The sequence below is a fragment of the Gouania willdenowi genome, unplaced genomic scaffold, assembly GCF_900634775.1.
Source record: "Gouania willdenowi unplaced genomic scaffold, fGouWil2.1 scaffold_434_arrow_ctg1, whole genome shotgun sequence".
Taxonomy (NCBI): domain Eukaryota; kingdom Metazoa; phylum Chordata; class Actinopteri; order Blenniiformes; family Gobiesocidae; genus Gouania; species Gouania willdenowi.
The window spans coordinates 1-20,017 of record NW_021145195.1 but is presented as its reverse complement, the minus strand read 5'-3'; the positions used below and the strand labels follow the sequence as shown (position 1 = coordinate 20,017).

The window sequence follows — 20,017 nt, the reverse complement described above, 5'->3', positions numbered from 1 at the left end:
AGGGTTTCTTGAAACTGAAGGTGACTTTTCATTAAAAGGAATAAATCATCAGGAATAACTTTGGTTACAATGTTAAATTCTTTGCTAGTAACAGGGAATGATTTGATTAGTAGGAAACGCTTATAGCTTAGTAATGCTCCTTCAGAGTCAAAGAGATCACTTATAGAAATAACACCTCAATCAACCCAGTTTTGTCTAAATATTGTTTTCCTTCTGATGGTAATGTTTTCATTATTCCAAATTATAGATTTGTGTGGGGAGAAATTGTGAGAGTAACATATTTTCCAAGCTAGAAGAGCCTGTTGATAAAGTTTACATAATTGTAATGTTAATTTTGGCTGTATTGTAATTACAAGTGAGTAGAAAATGAAGACCACCAAGGTTGTTAAATATATTATTTGGAATAAAATACCAGATAGACTTAGGAGCTTTGAGAAATATAGTTCAAATCAACAAAATTTAACAGTTCAAAACCCCCTTCTTTCCTGGATCCTGACAGTTTATCTTTTTTTATATTGTGCTTTTTATTTTTTCAAGTAAAGTTGAAAAATATTTTGTTCATTTCTTTAGACGTTGATTCCTGAACAAAGAGAGATCAAGCAGGATATATTAGTCTAGAGATACCTTCAGCTTTCATTAAGAGAATTCTTCCAAACAATGTCAAATCACGTTGGAGCCACATGTTCATAATATTTTGTGTTTTCTTAAGTTGGGGAAGAAAGTTTTGTTATTGTCTAGTTTTCACGTTTTTTGTGATTGACAGTTTTCTTGAATGGTATATTACATACACTCTCACTATCTGAGGTGGCGGTTGCCGGTCGCCTGTGCACCGGTGGGGGGCTTTGCCCCGTGGCTTGCGCTGTCTGGTGGGGGGCGGGGCCTGAGCTGCTGTTCTTCCGCCGGCTGGGGCTGTGCGGTCCTGCTGGGCTGTAGCCGGTTCGTGGGCTGTGATGTGGTGACACCCCCAACGGGGGCTTGGCCCAGGGGCTAGGGCTCATTGCGCGGGCAGCATCGAGAAAAGACGATCTGGCACGCTCTGGGGTGCTCGCTCGGTGCACCTGGGGGCCAGAGGTGCGACTTGGTGCCCTAGGCAGCTATGGCCATGGTTGTCATCCCTGGGGGGAGGGGGGGGGGGGGCTGCTCTCTCTGCTGCTTCTGTTCCGGGTCCTTCTGGCCTGGTGTCCGGTCCCTGTTGGCTTTTAGGTACTAAAAACTTCTTTTCTCACATCTTCAGTGGTTTCATTGAGGGATTCTGGGAGGTTCAAAAGCTTCAGGTTCCAATGTCAACTGTACTGTTCAGTTTCTTCAATTGTTTTAATCTTGCTCCAGGAGGTGTTGATTCATCACATGCATTTTGTAATTAGTTGTCTTTGTCACATTCTTGTATGGCATTATAGAAATACTTTCCTGTTTAAGTTTGTCGTATCTTCTATTGAGTATACAGCATCAGTGCCCAAAACATTCCGGAGCTCAGGCGAAACGATGCGCACCGAACGCTATCTTGGCTTCCCCCCTTGTTTTGTGTTGTTGTATAACAAGTTAACAGTCAGGATATGACGTGTGAATTGAAGTTTCTTCTTCTTTTTGGGATTTATTGGCAGTTTGCACTCAGGTGCATTACCGCCATCCACTGGTTACAAAACTGACCGAAAGACTGATTTTTATTAGGCCGGACTCAAAACGCCACTCACTTTGTTCTTCTTCTTCTGATGAGACGCTCAGAGCCCTTTTTTCTTTTTTTAAATGGATCCCAGGGGCCCACCTCTATTTCTGTAAATTTCCAAATTTATGGGGAAATAGTTTTGTGATATATTGATTCAAAGGCAATTGAACATAGATTAGGATTTTATGTTGCACAATTTGGTGCTCTAAGTTTTGCTCGCTTCGAATTCAAACCTCCACAGGGGGGCGCCATCACCACATTACTCCAAAAAAAATTTTTATCAGCGTTATTTTCAACGCACGCATGCACAAAATATATTTACACGTCACCCATTATAGCAGACATGGGCAACTGGTGGCCCACGGACTGACTTTGTGCACCCCCAACAGTAAGGGCACAAACTGATCCAGAAAATATTTACACAAAACAACTCCAAAACATACAAAATCACTATGACGTACACAAAATGAAGGCAAAAATATACAGGAGTGCAAAAGTACATGTCTGAAAAACAGGAAATGAAAAAAAGACCATTTGAAAAACAATAGTAATATTAAAATTACAAAAATTGGATTTTTATTTCAATTTAACAATTCATTTTCTAATGATTTAATTTTTATAATAGTAATATCTTGAAAAATTATAAAAATAATATTTTTTTAATTATCATTTTATTATAAAAAATGTTAACTGTATTTTTTAATCTAAATTTATGTTTGAGGACGTGCACTTATAGATTGCAATTCATTGAGATTGTGTGATGGTGTTTTAATTTGAAAATCAATATGAATCTAAAAACTTACTAAAAATATTTTTTGATTATTATGTATTCTATTAATTAACTATTTAATTATCTATGTTTTCTACTGTATTTTTGAACTACATTTGTTTGAGGAAGTGAACGTATTGAATAAAGTTTTTTGAAATTGTGTTTTAATTTGAAAAAGAATTATAATCTAAAAAAATACAAATATAGTATTTTTATTTTTAGTTAATAATTAATTATTTATTGATTTTATTTTTGCGCCACTTTTTGTTTTTTAACTACAGTTATATTTGAGGCAGTGAACATATAGAATACAGTTGTTTGAGAATGTGTGATGGTGTTTAAATTTAAAAAAAAAATAGTATCTTAAAAATGACAAAAAAAATAAACAAAAATGTTTTTATCCAGCATTTTTTAAATGTTTATTTATTTTTTATTTTTTCAATTACTAGACATTCCAGGGCACCACGCGTGGGTACACGGCCCCAAGGTTGAAAAACACAGGCGTACAGTTTGATCAGTGCAGAGGGAAGGTGGAGGAAGCAGCAGAAATTGTGAGCGCAGGCGCACTTTGTGTGAGGGAGCAAGGCAGCATCTGCAAAGGATCAATGTGAACCGTACCACAGACACACAGCACAGCTGTGGGTTAAACGGAGCTAGAAGTAGGCCTTTAGCGGCTGCTTCTCTCGCTTACGGCCATACCACCCTGAAAACGCCCGATCTCGTCTGATCTCGGAAGCTAAGCAGGGTCGGGCCTGGTTAGTACTTGGATGGGAGACCGCCTGGTAATGGCTCACGACCCCCCCAATTCCCTATTCTCGATCCAAAAAAACCTGGATCTGATCTTTGAGGTCTGCTGCCTCCTGCTGGTCAGGTTGAGGAACAGCAATAATCATTGTAAATCTAATTTGACTGATTATAACTCCTTTTTCCTTTAGGCCAACACTGTTAACTATTCATTGTTTCATTGTTTTTACAGAGAAGACACACTTTTAAATAACAACACAACTTTTATTAATATAAAATATGACACAATTCACAAGTAACAAAAAATAATTCTAACTTTACAAATATAATCAATATAAAACAAAAGCAATAATATATACATGTGCTATCATACAGAAATGCCAGTATGGCTTTCATCTATAAAGTTGCCCAAAAAAATATATAATACAAATGTTTATCAAAATCTAAATGAAATATAATTGACATAGCTATTATAAAAACATATATACAGTATGATTACAATGTAACAAATATTCAATAATATATACAGATGGATAATGTACAGAGGGAGAAGCAACAGGTGTGTCAACAGTCAGTGTTAATGGCTTCTCCTCCTCTCCAGCTCCTCGTCCACCACACTTTTAAAGTGTTCAAAGCTGGTGTACACCACGCCTTCAAAGCCAGAGGTGGTTGACTTCCCTGTGGCAGGACAAAAAGTGTAAATTTTTTGGCTGCTTCCAGCCGCTTTGTCCTTGGAGGGCGTGTAGCGTTTCCTCCGGCCACCACACTGAGGAACTTGGCATGCCCCGCAGGGCCTCGCCGACTTTTTGGGGACGATGGGCTTGGGGATGAGAGCAGGGGGGGGCAGAACGGGGATGAATACCTGCCTGCAGGAAGGCCCGGCAAACTGGATTGATGGAGCGCGCGGCTGTGCTGGGACCACCAGCAGTATGGGAGCTGCCCGGACTGCAGGTAGGATGTAGGGGGCGGCGGCGGCAGCAGGCTGGGCTTGGATGGGCCGATTTGAAGGTCCCGCCTCTGGGTCCGGCTCCTCAAAGTCCAACCTGCAGATGTAGAAAACAGACCATGAGGATTCATTTATCAGGATTAGCCCTTTAATCAATCAATCAATCAATCAATCTTTATTTGTATAGCGCCAAATCATAACCAATGGTATCTCAAGGCACTTTACAGTAGAGCAGTCTTAAGGACGGACTCTTCATTTTATGGATACACACATATGCATATATACGTATATACACATACATATGTATCCCACACCCAACATGAATTCATCATGGCGGCAAGGAAAACCTTCTGTTAAGCAGCAGGAACCTTGTGTGGATCCCATTCCTATGATGAACAGCCATCCACGTTATGCTGTGTTGGGTGTGTGCAGAGAAAAGGGTGGAGACAGAGCCGCTGAGTCTCTGTAACTCCACACTGAGGATCCCACGGACCTGCAAGACAAAAGCCAGAAGGAGTACAGGAGCAAACACACAAGGGAAGAAGCAGACATTGAGGGAGTGTTTGAAAGAGGAATGGGACCCTCTCCGGTCCCTCTCTAACCTAAATGACCTCTCTCTTAACGCCCTCTCCAACCTCTCTCCAACCGAGCATGCCAGACCCCCCCCCCCCGGCAGTCTATGCCTATTGCATCTTAATTATGAGCTATGAGCTGGTTCCTAACTAAAAGCTTTATCAAAGAGGAATGTTTTGAGCCTAACCTTAAAGGTAGAGAGGGTGTCTGCCCCCCGAACCGTGGTTGGTAGATGGTTCCAGAGAAGTGGGGCCTGATAACTGAAAGCTCTTCCTCCTATACTACTTTTAGAGATGAATGGAACAACGAGTAGTCCAGCATTTTGAGAGCGTAGTGTTCTGGGGGGATTGTATGGCACTACAAGCTCCTTGAGATAGGCTGGTGCCTGTCCATTTAGGGCTTTATAAGTGAGAAGAAGAATCTTGAATTCTATTGTATATTTTATGGGAAGCCAATGCAGAGAGGCTAATACAGGAGTAATGTGATCTCTTCTCCTAGTTTTAGTCAGTACACGTGCTGCAGCATTTTGAACCAGCTGAAGTGTCTTAAGCGACTTGCTCGGGCAGCCTGCTAAAAGAGAATTACAATAATCCAGTCTAGAGGTAACAAAAGCATGGACTAGTTTTTCGGCGTCGCCCTGAGACAGGATAGATCTGATTTTAGCAATGTTATGGAGATGAAAGAAGGCAGTTCTTGAAGTTTGTTTTATGTGAGAGTTGAAGGATAAGTCCTGATCAAATAGAACCCCAAGGTTTCTAACAGTTGTGCTTTGTGCCAGAGTAATGCCATCTAGGGCAGTTAGGCTAGCATAGGTTTCTCTAAGGTGTCGCGGGCCCAGTACAATGACCTCAGTCTTGTCTGAGTTGAGAAGAAGAAAATTTTGGTCCATCCAGGACCTAATGTCCTTTAGACAGGCCTCAAGTTTAGATAGCTGATTTGTCTCACCTGGCTTCATTGATACATACAGTTGGGTATCATCAGCATAGCAGTGGAAGTTAACAGAGTATTTTCTGATAACATTACCAAGGGGGATCATATAGATACAGAAGAGGATTGGACCTAGCACAGAGCCCTGAGGAACCCCGTAGCTTACTTTAGTGTACACAGAAGACTTATTATTCACGTGTACAAACTGGTACCTATCAGATAGGTAGGACTTAAACCAGTTTAGGGCAGTCCCTGTGATTCCAAGTAATTTCTCTAATCTCTCTAGTAGAATATAGTGATCTATAGTGTCAAAAGCTGCACTAAGATCTAATAAAACCAGCACTGAGAGTCGTCCTTCATCTGAAGCCCAGAGTAGATCATTAGTTACTTTAACTAAAGCAGTCTCTGTGCTGTGTTGAGCTCTAAAGCCTGACTGGAAGTCCTCGAACAGGCTGTTGTTTTGAAGAAATTCACAGAGCTGAGCTGCCACAACTTTCTCAAGAATCTTTGAAATAAAAGGAAGATTAGATATAGGCCTGTAGTTTGCTAAAGTGCTGGAATCAAGAGTAGGTTTTTTGAGAAGGGGTTTGATTACAGCTACTTTAAAGGACTGTGGCACGTAGCCTATTGATAGGGATATATTTATTGTCTCCAACAAAGATGGGCAGACTAGGGGAATAACTTCTTTAAACAGCTTAGTTGGGATCGGATCTGAAAGGCAGGTCGATGGTTTGGAGGATGAAATAATAGAGTTAAGTTCCTGAAGTCCTATATGTGTGAAACAGTTTAGGTTAGGCCTATTTACATTTAATGGTACAGCAGGCCCAGGTGAAGGCAGGGAGTGGCTAATTTTATCTCTAATCTTGTGAATTTTATCGTTAAAAAATGTCATAAAGTCCTCACAGCTGAGGGCTAGAGGAATCATGGGCTCAATAGAGCTCTGACTTTGTGTTAGCCTGGCTACAGTGCTGAAAAGGTACCTCGGATTATTTTTATTTTCTTCAATTAGTGAGGAGTAGTATGTAGATCGACTATGTCGTAAGGCTGTCATGTATTTACTATGGCTTTCTTGCCAGAGTATTCGTGACTCCTCTGTTTTATTGGAGCGCCACATTCTCTCTAATTTACGGGTTGTTTGTTTGAGTGTGTGAGTTTCAGAGCTAAACCACGGAGCTTTCCTCTGACGTTTAATAGTTTTTTCCCTCAATGGGGCAATTGAGTCCAAGGTGGATTTTAGTAGACTAGCTTAGCTATCGACAAGCAGATCCAGTTGAGAGGGGTTATAATTAATATCATAGTTATTTATTGGATGGTGCACTGAGTTTAAGGCAGCAGGAATGGCCTCTTTAAATTTAGCCACAGCACTGTTGGATAGATTTCTACTTGTAACTATTTTATTGCACAGTGCGAGATCCTCTAGGATAATGTTAAAAGATATTAAAAAGTGATCTGATAGCAGAGGATTTTCAGGGTAGACTTTTAGTTCATTAATATCAAGGCCATATGTTAGAACAAGATCAAGAGTATGATTTAAACGATGAGTAGCTTCATTAATAGTTTGAAAAAAGCCAACTGAGTCTATTAGGGACATAAAGGCTGAGCTCAGGCTATCACTATCTTTGTCCACATGGATATTAAAATCTCCTACTATCAGTATTTTATCAGAACTGAGGACTAAGTTTGATATAAACTCAGAGAATTCTGATAGAAATTCAGAATAAGGGCCTGGAGGACGGTAAATTATCGCAAATAAGACTGGCTGGCAGGTTTTTGATTCGATATGAGATAAATTTAGAACCAGGCTTTCAAAGGAAGTGTAATTGGCCTTTGGTTTAGGATAGATTAGGAGAGAGGAATGATAAATAGCTGCTACACCACCTCCACGGCCTATGTCTCGTGGCATATGAGTATTTAAATGACTGGGAGGAGTGGCTTCATTTAAACTAACATATTCATCTTGATACAGCCATGTTTCAGTTAAACAGAATAAATCAAAGTTATTTTCTGAGATAAGGTCATTTACTAGTAGAGATTTGGATCTCAGTGATCTAATATTTAATAGAGCACATCTAATGGTTTTATGTTTTGGTGTTTCTAGATTTGAGATTTTAATTTTTTTCAGATTTTTATAATTGATAGCTCTTTTATTTGATTTTATGTTAAAATCATTGTGAAATATGGGTCGGGGGACAGACACCGTCTCCATAAAATAATATTCATCACCATCACAACAGTTGTCATGGCGATGAACACAGCTATCCTGATAGCAATGGGAGGGAAACTGTCCTAAGGCAAGCGCAGAGGGGCGTGGAGGACTCCCCCTCTGTAACATGGTCTCATTCATGAGATGTCATAAATGTGCCATGTTTTCTGATAGTAGAGATGCTCCCTCCAAAGTAGGATGGATTCCATCTCTTCCTATCAGGTTCGGTTTTCCCCAGAAGGATCTCCAATTATCAATGAAGCCCACCTCGTTTTCTGGACACCACCTCGATAGCCAGCGGTTAAATTATGACATGCGGCTATACATGTCATCAGTGGTCAGATTTGGTAAAGGACCAGAGAAAATTACGGAGTCCGACATTGTTTTAGCATAAGCACAAACTGATTCAATGTTCACTTTGGTTGCTTCCGACTGGCGACGTCGGGAGTCATTAGTGCCGACATGGAGGACTATCCTATCAAACTTACGATTACTCTTTGCCAGCAACTTTAGATTTGATTCTATGTCGCCCGCTCTGGCCCCTGGGATGCACCTCACAATGCCCGCTGACTTCGCTAGCTTCACGTTTCTCACTATGGAGTCGCCAATTATCAGAGTTTGTTCCCCGGTGAGTGTGTTGTCCTCACGGAGGGGGGAGAACCTGTTTGAGACGTGAACATGGTGGTGTCCCGAGCGGCTTTTTGACCTTCGACTATGCTTACCACGGACAGTAACCCACTCATTGCTGGCCGGGGGGGAGGCTAAGCTAGAGCTATCACGGTCCGCACCGGCTAGGTCCTGCTTGCTAGCTTCGGTTTTGGTATCAGGGGTGCGGAACCGCTTCTCCAGATTGTTGATCCTCGCCTCCATATCTAACAGTACGCTACACTTTGTAAGGACCGCATAGGTCCCTACGTGTGTGTCACCCAGCAGGGATGAGCCAACCCTTTTTTAAATGTCATTTATTGTGCAGAACCTGGTCACAGTGGATATAAAATCATTTAATTTTGGTCATTTTCTTTCGTAGTACTGTTTTATTAATGGAGCTGTAATTGTGAATGGGAGCTGTCACGCCTATATGAGGTGATCAGGTCGCGGGCGCCAGGCGCTTAGTGTTGTGACGTCACACGCCAACGACACACTGCTCAGAGCTGCAATACCGTGGAGCATACCTCTTTGTGGATTGTACCGTTGGGTTTCCTCGATCATCCATTGACGGGTAGGACAAGACTTCGCGGAGCTGCTGGGATCATCTGGTTCGACTTCGGATGCACGGGAGGGCAGCTGCTTGGTGTTTGTGAGTAACTGGGCTGCCTATGGCCCCGTAGCCAGCTACCTGTTGATACCAGTGTGTTCATTTTACCCCGTAGGACCGAGCCTGCGGTGGGAGCAAGGCATCGGGGTTTTGGACGTCAGCGTGCATGGACTTTTGATGGACTGATAAACTCTAGTTTTCTCGCGCCATAGAGCGTAGTTTTGTGTTTGGTTTTTGGTTGTACATGGGTTTACGCTCGAGCGTTGGGGTGGGATGTGCTTTGAACTGCCCGAAATACAAGGCTAATACCTATAAGCCAAAGCTATTTTATGTGTTAATGTGTGTGTCGGCTTTCATCCCTGCTGGTAGACCGATCCGTCCGTGACCTGAAAGTGTGTTGTAGCTTTATTGCCTTGGAAAAGACAGGTGAATCGTTACAGAGTGGTGGCCCGTACGGGGACCGCGGATCAGGTTCTCATTCATTTCAGCGCTTTTATTCGTACTTTGCTATAAACGGACTGACGTTCGTAGCGCATAAATATGGCGTAACTCCCTACAGAACAAGTCCACGGCATTGTATTTAGCGGATAGAGTTGCTGGGGTTAGTGTCCAGGCCGGTTGTTTTACGCACGCATGCGCATAGGGTTTCGGTTCACGTACGCCCGCGCACAATTATAAGCCCGAACCGCTGCAAAACTCACTCACTCTCTTAAAAAAAAAAAAAAAAAAAAAAAAAAAAAAAAAATTAATTAACATAAAATAATAATAATAATAATAATAGTAACCAAAAAATAAATAACTAAATAAAAATAATAAGAATAAAAAAGGGAAAAAAAAAATTAAAATTACAACAATGAAATAAATTGGGAACCAAACTCAAAACCCATTCTTATAAGCAAACCTAGCCTCTACACGTTCCCTATTCACATCTACAGTCTCCTGGCGCATTTGGATTGAATAATGGAAGATCTGCCACCAGAAAGGGGGTTGGTGGACCCCGAAGAGACTGAAGGGGAAAGGGTAGTAGACGCCAACACCGACCCGTACCGCCATATCACCGTTAGGCAAGCCAAAGACGGGGTACCAGAGCTCATTAGCCAACTCGAAACTATGTATTTAAATGAGTCCAATGAACAAGAGCAAAATACAGTCACAGCTGAGGAAGAGAATGATGAAGGCTCAGAGGCCAAGAGGCTGTAAGGGAGCAGCTCCAGGCCCTACAGCAGACGGTGGACAATCTGGAGGTCCGGCTTAAAGAGGCGGTGGACAGTACCCTCAGCAGAGAAGATGGCCTGAGAGCGGGTATGGAGAGGTTAGGGAGTGAGTTAAAAGAGTACGTGGACGCTAAGATGCAACATTTTGACGAAGTGGTCACAGCCTGCCTACGGCGCAGGGATGAAAAGTGGAGCGAAGAGCTGAAACAAACCCTCGCCAAAAGTCGGTTGACGTGGAAACCCGCCAGTTACTCCACACCTGTCGCCCCTACGTCCTTCAGACGCCAGACACCTAGTGACGCTACTTTCTCCATACCCCCAACAACTCCTGCTTTACCGCCCATCCGGATGGAATTTCCCCAGTTTGGTGAATCCAGGAGCTCTGCGGATATCATGGACTTTATCGAGCAGTGTGAAAACTTCTTGGCCCTTCGGCCTTTGTGTGATGCGGAGCTGATGGGTACTCTCAATGCTGTTTTAAAGGGTCCGGCACGGAGTTGGTGGGTAGCTGCTCGCAACACCATAAACAGTTGGAAACAATTCAAGAAGTCCTTTCTCGAAGCTTTCCTGCCCTCGGACTATCAGTCAGAAATCGAGGAACAGCTCCGAGCAAACGTCCAGGCCCCAAACCAATGTCTGAGAGACTTTGCATATGATCATCGGGCCCTCTGCTTGAAGTGGAGACCAGACATGTTGGAGGGAGATATTGTGAATCGTATCCTCAGTGCATGCAATCCAAGGCTGGCTAGCGGGTTACGAGGAACAGTGACCACGGTGGAGCAGCTGGTCAAGGTGGGCTCGCTCATTGAAAAGGACTGGAGTAACACTAGAGACTACTGGAGCCGCGTTCAACAGACCCACCCCCCTAAAAAAGCGGGGAAAAAATCGGACCATGGTCCAGGTCGGAATGCTGGGGCGGACCTTGCCACGGCTGTGGGCGAGCAGTCCCTATTGGTAGTGCCAATCAGTATTCGTGGGTCCAAGGGCGACGCAGTCCTAGATTCAGGATGTACCTACTCCCTGATGAGCCACACCTTATGGAAGGCTGTGAGAAAGGAAGGCGAGATCCTAGCCCCGAGTGAAATCCCAAGGTTCGTTATGGCTGATGGACAGGAGAACAAACCTAGTGGAAAGGCTACCCTGCTCCTCACCCTGAATGAGTTCCACGGTACGCTCACAGTCCATGTTCTAGCTGATGGCCACCTGTGTATGCCTTTGCTGCTCGGTCTCGACTTCATGACCATGTCTCAGATCACCCTGAGACCACACCTCAGGAGGTACACCATGCCAGGAGGGAGGGAATACACATTTCTCCCGAAGTCAAGATTGAATCTTCAGTGGGATCACCAAGCCCCTTCGGTGCACTTCTATGTGGCTGTGACAACTCCCAAGGGCGACCAATCTGTCATCCCCCTCCTAGATTCCCAGCCCGAGGCGGTGCGGCCGCTGCTGCAGAAGTGGCCAACTGTTTGGACTGTGACCACTGGGACCACCGAGGTGATAAAGCACAAAATAGTATCAGCAGATGAGATGCCAGTGCGACGGAGGGCTTATAGGGTGTCCCCAGAGAAACGAAATGTCATTGAGGAGCAGATTCAGAAGATGCTTGAGAACAATGTAATCGAACCATCTACCTCCCCCTGGGCTTCTCCTGTGGTCATCACACCGAGGAAGGATGGTACCCCACGGTTCTGTGTGGACTATAGAGCCCTAAATGCCAAGACACAGCATGATGCCTATCCTATGCCCCTAATACACGAGATCTTAGAATCCCTGCAAGGCGCCCAGCATTTCAGCTCTTTGGATCTCCAGAGCGGATACTGGCAGGTGGCTATGGATGAAGAGAGTAAACTAAAGACTGCAATGACCACTCACCTTGGCCTGTTCCAGTTCAAGGTCATGCCATTCGGTCTACGCAATGCTGGGGCCACGTTCCAGCGTCTGATGGAGATCGTTTTGGGTGACCTCAGGGGAAAGATCTGTTTTGTATACATCGACGACATAATTGTGTTCTCAAAGACCCAAGAACAACACCTGCACGATCTCGAAGCTGTGTTCGCCAAGCTTCACCACGCAAACCTGACGCTGAATGTAAAAAAGTGTCACCTGCTCCAAAGCCAGCTCACTTTCCTGGGACATCTGGTGTCGGGCAAAGGAGTAGAGGTCGATCCAGCGAAGGTCTCAGCCATTACAGACTATCCCCCTCCAACCGACCTGAAAAGCCTCCAGAGGTTCCTTGGGATGGTCGGCTGGTATCACAAGTTTATCCCCAGGCTGGCAGACATCGCCGCTCCCCTGAACCATCTAAAAAAGAAAGACATACCTTGGGAGTGGTCCTCGGCCTGCCATGCTGCCTTCAACCATCTCAAATTCCTATTGCAATCACCTCCAGTCCTCGCACAGCCACGACTTCACCACAGTTTCCAGGTTCACTGCGACGCAAGCGATGAGGGGCTGGGAGCTGTGCTAATGCAAAGTATTGATGGGGAGGAGCGACCCATAGCTTATGCCTCAAGAGCTCTCCAAGGTGCTGAAGTGCGCTATTCCACAGCTGAAAAGGAATGCCTAGCTGTGGTGTGGGCTGTAGAGAAGTGGAAACATTTCCTCGAAGGGACCATTTTTGATGTGTACACCGACCACAGCGCCCTGGCCTGGGCGTTCAACTGCCCTAAAACATCGTCGCGATTGACACGATGGACCCTGCGCCTCCAGGCATTTTCCTTTCGGGTGCACTACAAAAAGGGTTGCTGTAATATCGTACCTGACGCCTTGTCACGTGCACCCCAAGGTTCTGAAGGGCAAGTCCTCTTAGCCGTTCCCAAGACCTACTGGGCTGACCTACCAAGATCACTCCAAGAAATAGCTGATGCTCAAAAGTTGGACCCCACCTGTCAAGAGCTCGGTCCCTCTACAGACCAACCCAGTCCGGGCCGTATTCATTGCCAACTCCAGCAGGGTGTGTGGTATAGGGGGGTACCATCCAAACATGGGGGTTACAACTACCAGCTAGTAGTGCCTGCGGCGCTGGTGCCCCAATTCCTGGCGTATTTCCATGACAGTCCCTTCGGAGGACATCTTGGTAGGATGAAAACGCTGTTGAAGGTTCTTCAGGTGGCTTGGTGGCCCACGGTCCGAAGGGATGTCTGGAATTACGTTCGCATCTGCAGTACATGCCAGCAGTACAAAAGCCCCAATGAGAAACCAGCTGGACTCCTCCAATCGTCGGAGGTGAAAGACCCAGGCGAGATGATTGGGGTGGACTTCATGGGACCATTCCCCCTCAGCAAAGATCGAAACTCCATACTGATGGTAGTGGTGGACTACTACAGCAGATGGGTTGAAGTGTTTGCCATGAAAGATGCAAAGACACCCAAGGTCTGCAAGATCCTCAAGAATGAGATTTTCACGCGCTGGGGAATTCCCAAGTTCATGGTGTCGGATCGGGGACCCCAGTTTACGAGTCAGTTGATGGCCCAAGTGTGTGAAACATGGGGCGTGACACAAAAACTCACCACAGCATACCACCCCCAAACCAACATGACAGAAAGAGTCAATCGCACCCTGAAAACTATGATGGCCTCCTATGTTGGAAACCATCACCAGGACTGGGACAAGTGGCTACCTGAGTTCCGTTTGGCCCTCAATACCGCTGTGCATGAAACCACGGGGGCCACGCCTGCCAGGCTGACCCTGGGAAGAGAGCTGAAGGGGCCACTCGAGAGACTAGTGCACAGAGCTCCAGCGCCATACACATCTGCATATCTCACCCTTCAAACACACACACAGTTGCGGGAGGAGGTCGAAAAACATGTGGGCGTGTCCAAAAATAGACAAGCCAGGTACTACAATGCACGACGCAGGGATGTACACTTTGCCGTTGGTAGTCTGGTCTGGGTTAGGTCGCACCCGCTGTCCAAAGCTTCCGTTAAGTTCTCTGCTAAACTTGCGCCTCGATGGAAAGGGCCTGCTAGAGTAGAGAAGAAATTAGGCCCTGTGAACTACCAAGTTCGCTGGATGACAGATCAGGGGAAGGTGGACACTATTAACGTAGTCGACATGAAGCCCTTCTTCGGTCCTGATAAGCCGCTGGCTGGGGGGGGGGGAATGTAAGGACCGCATAGGTCCCTACGTGTGTGTCACCCAGCAGGGATGAGCCAACCCTTTTTTAAATGTCATTTATTGTGCAGAACCTGGTCACAGTGGATATAAAATCATTTAATTTTGGTCATTTTCTTTCGTAGTACTGTTTTATTAATGGAGCTGTAATTGTGAATGGGAGCTGTCACGCCTATATGAGGTGATCAGGTCGCGGGCGCCAGGCGCTTAGTGTTGTGACGTCACACGCCAACGACACACTGCTCAGAGCTGCAATACCGTGGAGCATACCTCTTTGTGGATTGTACCGTTGGGTTTCCTCGATCATCCATTGACGGGTAGGACAAGACTTCGCGGAGCTGCTGGGATCATCTGGTTCGACTTCGGATGCACGGGAGGGCAGCTGCTTGGTGTTTGTGAGTAACTGGGCTGCCTATGGCCCCGTAGCCAGCTACCTGTTGATACCAGTGTGTTCATTTTACCCCGTAGGACCGAGCCTGCGGTGGGAGCAAGGCATCGGGGTTTTGGACGTCAGCGTGCATGGACTTTTGATGGACTGATAAACTCTAGTTTTCTCGCGCCATAGAGCGTAGTTTTGTGTTTGGTTTTTGGTTGTACATGGGTTTACGCTCGAGCGTTGGGGTGGGATGTGCTTTGAACTGCCCGAAATACAAGGCTAATACCTATAAGCCAAAGCTATTTTATGTGTTAATGTGTGTGTCGGCTTTCATCCCTGCTGGTAGACCGATCCGTCCGTGACCTGAAAGTGTGTTGTAGCTTTATTGCCTTGGAAAAGACAGGTGAATCGTTACAACTTTATGCAACTACCATTGTCCCTAAAGGAGGACGAGGAGTAACTAAACATCTGACACACCGGGCAGGAGAGCGGAGGGGAGGAGAGAGAAGCCATAGGTGCTAAATTTAAGCTAAGCTAAGCTAAGCTAAGGACAAAAGGAAGTTTAAAGGAGATTGTACTGCCTATAAGAGGCGAGATTGCTTTTTACTTAACCTTCGTACGTTTAACTGTACGGTAAAAATTAAAACAAGTGTTTTCAAGGCTAAAATATCAATGACAACAAGTTTGATTAGAGTTAGCAGAACACAGTAGTAGAGCGCTGCAAGCAGCGGTCGAGCGTAAACAGGAAATGATCGATACGTCACCACGATACGTCACCACGTCAGCACGTGGCCACAGAGAGGATAATTTCTTTAACACCACACACAAGTGAAAAAGTGAAAACAGCCCGATTGCTCACCTCCGCTTCTCTCCGCGCCTTTTCCCGGCCGTGTGGCGAGGCTGCTCGAACTGCATTTGCTGTCGGTCTGGTGGTGGCAGCGAGGACGGCAACGCAAGAGCGTCGGGCAGCGGTTGGTCAGACAGCACGGTGCGGTGGGGCTTGGCTTTGGGCTGCACCGTAGCTCTGTAGTTGGCAGCCTTCTCCTCCCGAGAGAAGAAGCTGGAGATGGACTTATTGTTGATGTTGGGCAGTGGGATGGAGAGGCCGCAGAGGATGGGATCGTCTCTCACGCGATCCACAATCCTTTTATATTGTGCCTTGATGGAGGCGGCCACCTTGCTGGGAGAGGCAAGGCGGCTGGAGGGCGGGCGGTTCCTCAGCATCTTAATGAGGAGTTAGAGCAGCCGGCTGTCCTCTGTCACCTGTGCAGCCTGAGGGTACCTCATCCAGCCAAACTTGGTCTTCTGGGCGGCGCGGTTATCGGGGGTGTCCGGTCCGAGGCAACGGCCAAATGGGGTGTAGCCCAGACCAGGTGCTGTAAGTTTTGCTCGCTTCGAATTCAAACTTCCAAAGGGGGAGCCATCACCACTTTACTCCAAAATTTTTTTTTATCAGTGTTATTTTCAACGCACGCATGCACAAAATATATTTACACGTCACCCATTATAGCAGACATGGGCAACTGGTGGCCCACGGACTGACTTTGTGCACCCCCAACAGTAAGGGCACAAAATGATCCAGAAAATATTTACACAAAACAACTCCAAAACATACAAAATCACTATGACGTACACAAAATGAAGGCAAAAATATACAGAAGGACTGCAAAAGTACATGTCTGAAAAACAGGAAATGAAAAAAAGACCATTTGAAAAACAATAGTAATATTAAAATTACAAAAATTGGATTTTTATTTCAATTTAACAATTAATTTTCTAATGATTTAATTTTTATAATAGTAATATCTTGAAAAATTATAAAAATAATATTTTTTTAATTATCATTTTATAAAAAATGTTAACTGTATTTTTTAATCTAAATTTATGTTTGAGGACGTCCACTTATAGATTGCAATTTATTGAGATTGTGTGATGGTGTTTTAATTTGAAAATGAATAGTAATCTAAACAATTATAAATGTAGTATTTGTTTTTCCCTTTTATAATGAATTAACTATTTGATGATTACATTTGTATACTTTATTTCCTATTAAGTTACATTTATATTCGAGGACATAAAAGTTTAAAATAAAGTTGTACGAATTTGCGTGATGGTGTTTTATTTGAAAATGAATAATAATCTAAAAACTTACAAAAGATATTTTTTTTATTTTAATAAAAACTGAAAACGGGTCCCACAGACCCGAACACCACACAAGGGTTAAGTAAGTGACTGCAAGTAGCCTATAGAAAAGCCTATAGAGAAAAGAAGATGGAGTTTAAAGCAGCGTCTCATTCAGCAGGTGAGTTTATTTTCTTCTTCTACTTTTTTTTTTTTTTTTTTTTTTTTTTTTTGCTTTTTCTACAGTCTGTTTATTTTTTCTGTATCACATTCAGCTTTTTGGTGGACATTGAATGGATGGGTTTTGTATATGGTAATAAACATGCTTGTACAGATTGCTTGTTTGTGAGGTAATAACATACATGTACTGTATGTCAAATGGATTGTATAGTTACAACATTTATGTATACACATGGATTGTGTGCAAGGTTATAACATGTACAGGTTTATTTACAATATGTACAGCACAAAGACATGATGGTATGAACATGTGAAAACTATGCCTGACAAATGTGAAAAATGTAGTCTGTAATTCTTGGTGTGTATTAATATTATTGCTGCTAGTGTTGTTTATCATTTATTAATGGTGTTGTTTTTCATTTGTTTCTCACTTTATCATTCATTTGTTGTTGAGTTTACCTCACATCCATGTTGTTCTGCGTGGGTGTGTATTATTATTATTATAATTATTATTATTATTATTATTATTATTCTCTTAATTTCTTTTCTTTATTTGCCGCTCTTTGACTTTTTAATTGCTCTACTGGGATGATTAAAGTTTTTCAGATTCTGATTCTGAATCTGAAAATCATTTGAAAGTTTAATGTTTTTCAGCTTCCGTTAAGAGACCTGGGTTGGATCCACTGTTGCCTGTCCTGTGCATTCTGGACACAAGTGTTCCACACGACAGGCAGCAGTGTATACTGAAACCAACAAAGGAGGCTAAGACATGCCAGTCATTGAGACCGTCTGAATCAAACGAGGACACTCGACTGAGGGATCCCAATACAGCTTGTGAGGAAGGTAATATCTTTGCATTACTATCACACAAGCCCTGACACATATCCATAAAGATATGTTTCCACCTGATCCATCCTGTGGGCTGTGCACTAGAAGTTCCTGCATTAAGAAATGCTGATAGATTTAGTGATAATTTTACTCTGAAGTGAGCGTTTGGGCTGCAGAGGTGTATTTAGTGAAAAAGTAAAAAAATATTTAAGTCCTGATCTGAGGTAGATTTGATTAGAAATGTGTATTTTATTTCATACTTTATAAATATTAGAAAATTGAATGTTTTTTGTGTGTTTTTGTTTATTTTTAGCAGCCAGTGATGTTCAGTTAGACTGGGTGAAATGTAGTTTGCATTGTTTGTGTTTGAATTTTTCTGTGATTCATTTGAATAATGTTGGTAATGTTTAATCTAAAGATTTGATATTTGTAATGTGATGAAATTATATATATTTTTAAATCACTGTATACTAACCTATTTCTTTATTCATTAAATTACTTTTTAGTTATAGGTTTTTTCCCTGACAGCGCTGGAACGCAAGGCTGGGTCCAGAGCTGGGCAGGACCTCCGGGTTTGGTCCCAGGTTTGCCTGAACCTCCGGGTTCGGTCCCAGACTGGGCAGAACCTCCGGGTTTGGTCCCAGGCTGGGCCGAACTTCTGGGTTTGCTCCCGACCTGGTACTTGACTCCAGAAGCAGCAGAAGACCTTGAAGAACCAGAAGACCTTGAAGAACCAGAAGACCTTGAAGAACCAGAAGACACAGACGCCCCTGAGGAGGAGCTTCCTGAGTGGACTGCGTTCTACTTCGACGAGGTGACCCCTGGCTGGGAGACCCCTGAGGAGTCTGCTTGCTCAGCCTCCAGTGACTCTGAAGGTGAGTATTCCCAGGAGTCACCACTTGGACGCAGTGTCTCCAGGAAGAGGTACGTAGACGGTTCTGAGGAACCTGCATCGTCCGACTCTGACAGTCACTGTGAGCTTGGGACGAAGAGGCCGAGACGGGACGACAGCTCTGACTCATCTTAGAGTCATCTGTACTTTTCCTTTTCCTGCTCCTCTCCATCTATGAGCAGAGTTCCCCGTTTGTACCCGGCTTCCTTGTTTCAGGTAAATTGGCCTTTGCGTCTTGCGAGACGACTGATGTCCCAGGCAACGACTGGTACCGGGACTTTTTTAATGGTAAGGATTTTATTTTTTGTTTCTTTATGACAGGCCACAGTTGGAGTGGTTGTCCTGTCACTGTTATGAAAACATGCATAATATATTAGGTTGAGTTAGGTTAGAGTTAAAAATTAGAGATAACCTTTTTAATCCCAGCAAGTGAGGACAGGAGGAGACATCAACAGAGGACAGAGGCTAAAGAAGACTTCTTTATCAACCACAACAATGTAAGTAAAAATACTGAACACACCTTTACTGTAAAAATAAACTTGACTTTGTAATAATGCTTGTAAAATGTTAAACAGGAGCACCAGCATCCACAGCTGCTTGAGGAGGAAACATCAGCAGAAAGCAAAACAATTAATGTAAGTAAAGCCTCTCATTAGCACAGAAAGACACTGAACTAATGTTTAATGTAAAAATAGAGGTGACTTTATACTAATGCCTGTAAAATGTTGGACTGGAACAACGGCATCTACTGATGGAGGAGGAGGATGAAGATGGAGGACAGGAGCACCAGTATCCACAGCATCCTGAGGAGGAAACATCAACAGAGGACAGAGACTTCTATTCACCAAAACAATGTAAGCAAAAATACTACACGTTTAATAAAAAAAAAAAATTGGTAGATGTTACGCTATACTAATACCTGTAAAATGTCAGACAGGAGCACCAGCATCCACAGCATCCTGAGGAGGAAACATTACCAGAGGACAGAAAGACTTCTATTCACCAAAACAATCAATGTAAGTAAAGCCTCTCATTTACACAGAAAGAATCTGAATACGTGTTTAATGTAAAAATAAAGATGATTTTGATACTAATGACTGTGAATTGTCTTGTTTGATTGCAGAGTTTTGCTTCAGAGGAGAATCCGACAGTTCCAGATGTTCGTCACCAGCACTGCAGTGTTTACACAGACTGCTTTGGTTTCAACTTT

The 20,017-nt window shown here is 43.8% G+C and overlaps 1 long non-coding RNA gene and 1 pseudogene across 1 annotated transcript; both read left to right on the top strand.

Annotated features, from left to right (window-relative positions):
- Nucleotides 1–3,117: 3,117 nt before the first annotated feature.
- LOC114460420 (uncharacterized) lies at nucleotides 3,118–3,240 on the top strand (annotated as a pseudogene).
- A 13,473-nt stretch (nucleotides 3,241–16,713) lies between these two features.
- Nucleotides 16,714–19,435, top strand: LOC114460391 (uncharacterized). The gene is made up of 3 exons (XR_003673601.1): nucleotides 16,714–17,088; nucleotides 17,742–19,304; nucleotides 19,383–19,435. It is a non-coding gene; the product is annotated as an uncharacterized LOC114460391 (long non-coding RNA).
- Nucleotides 19,436–20,017: the final 582 nt, after the last annotated feature.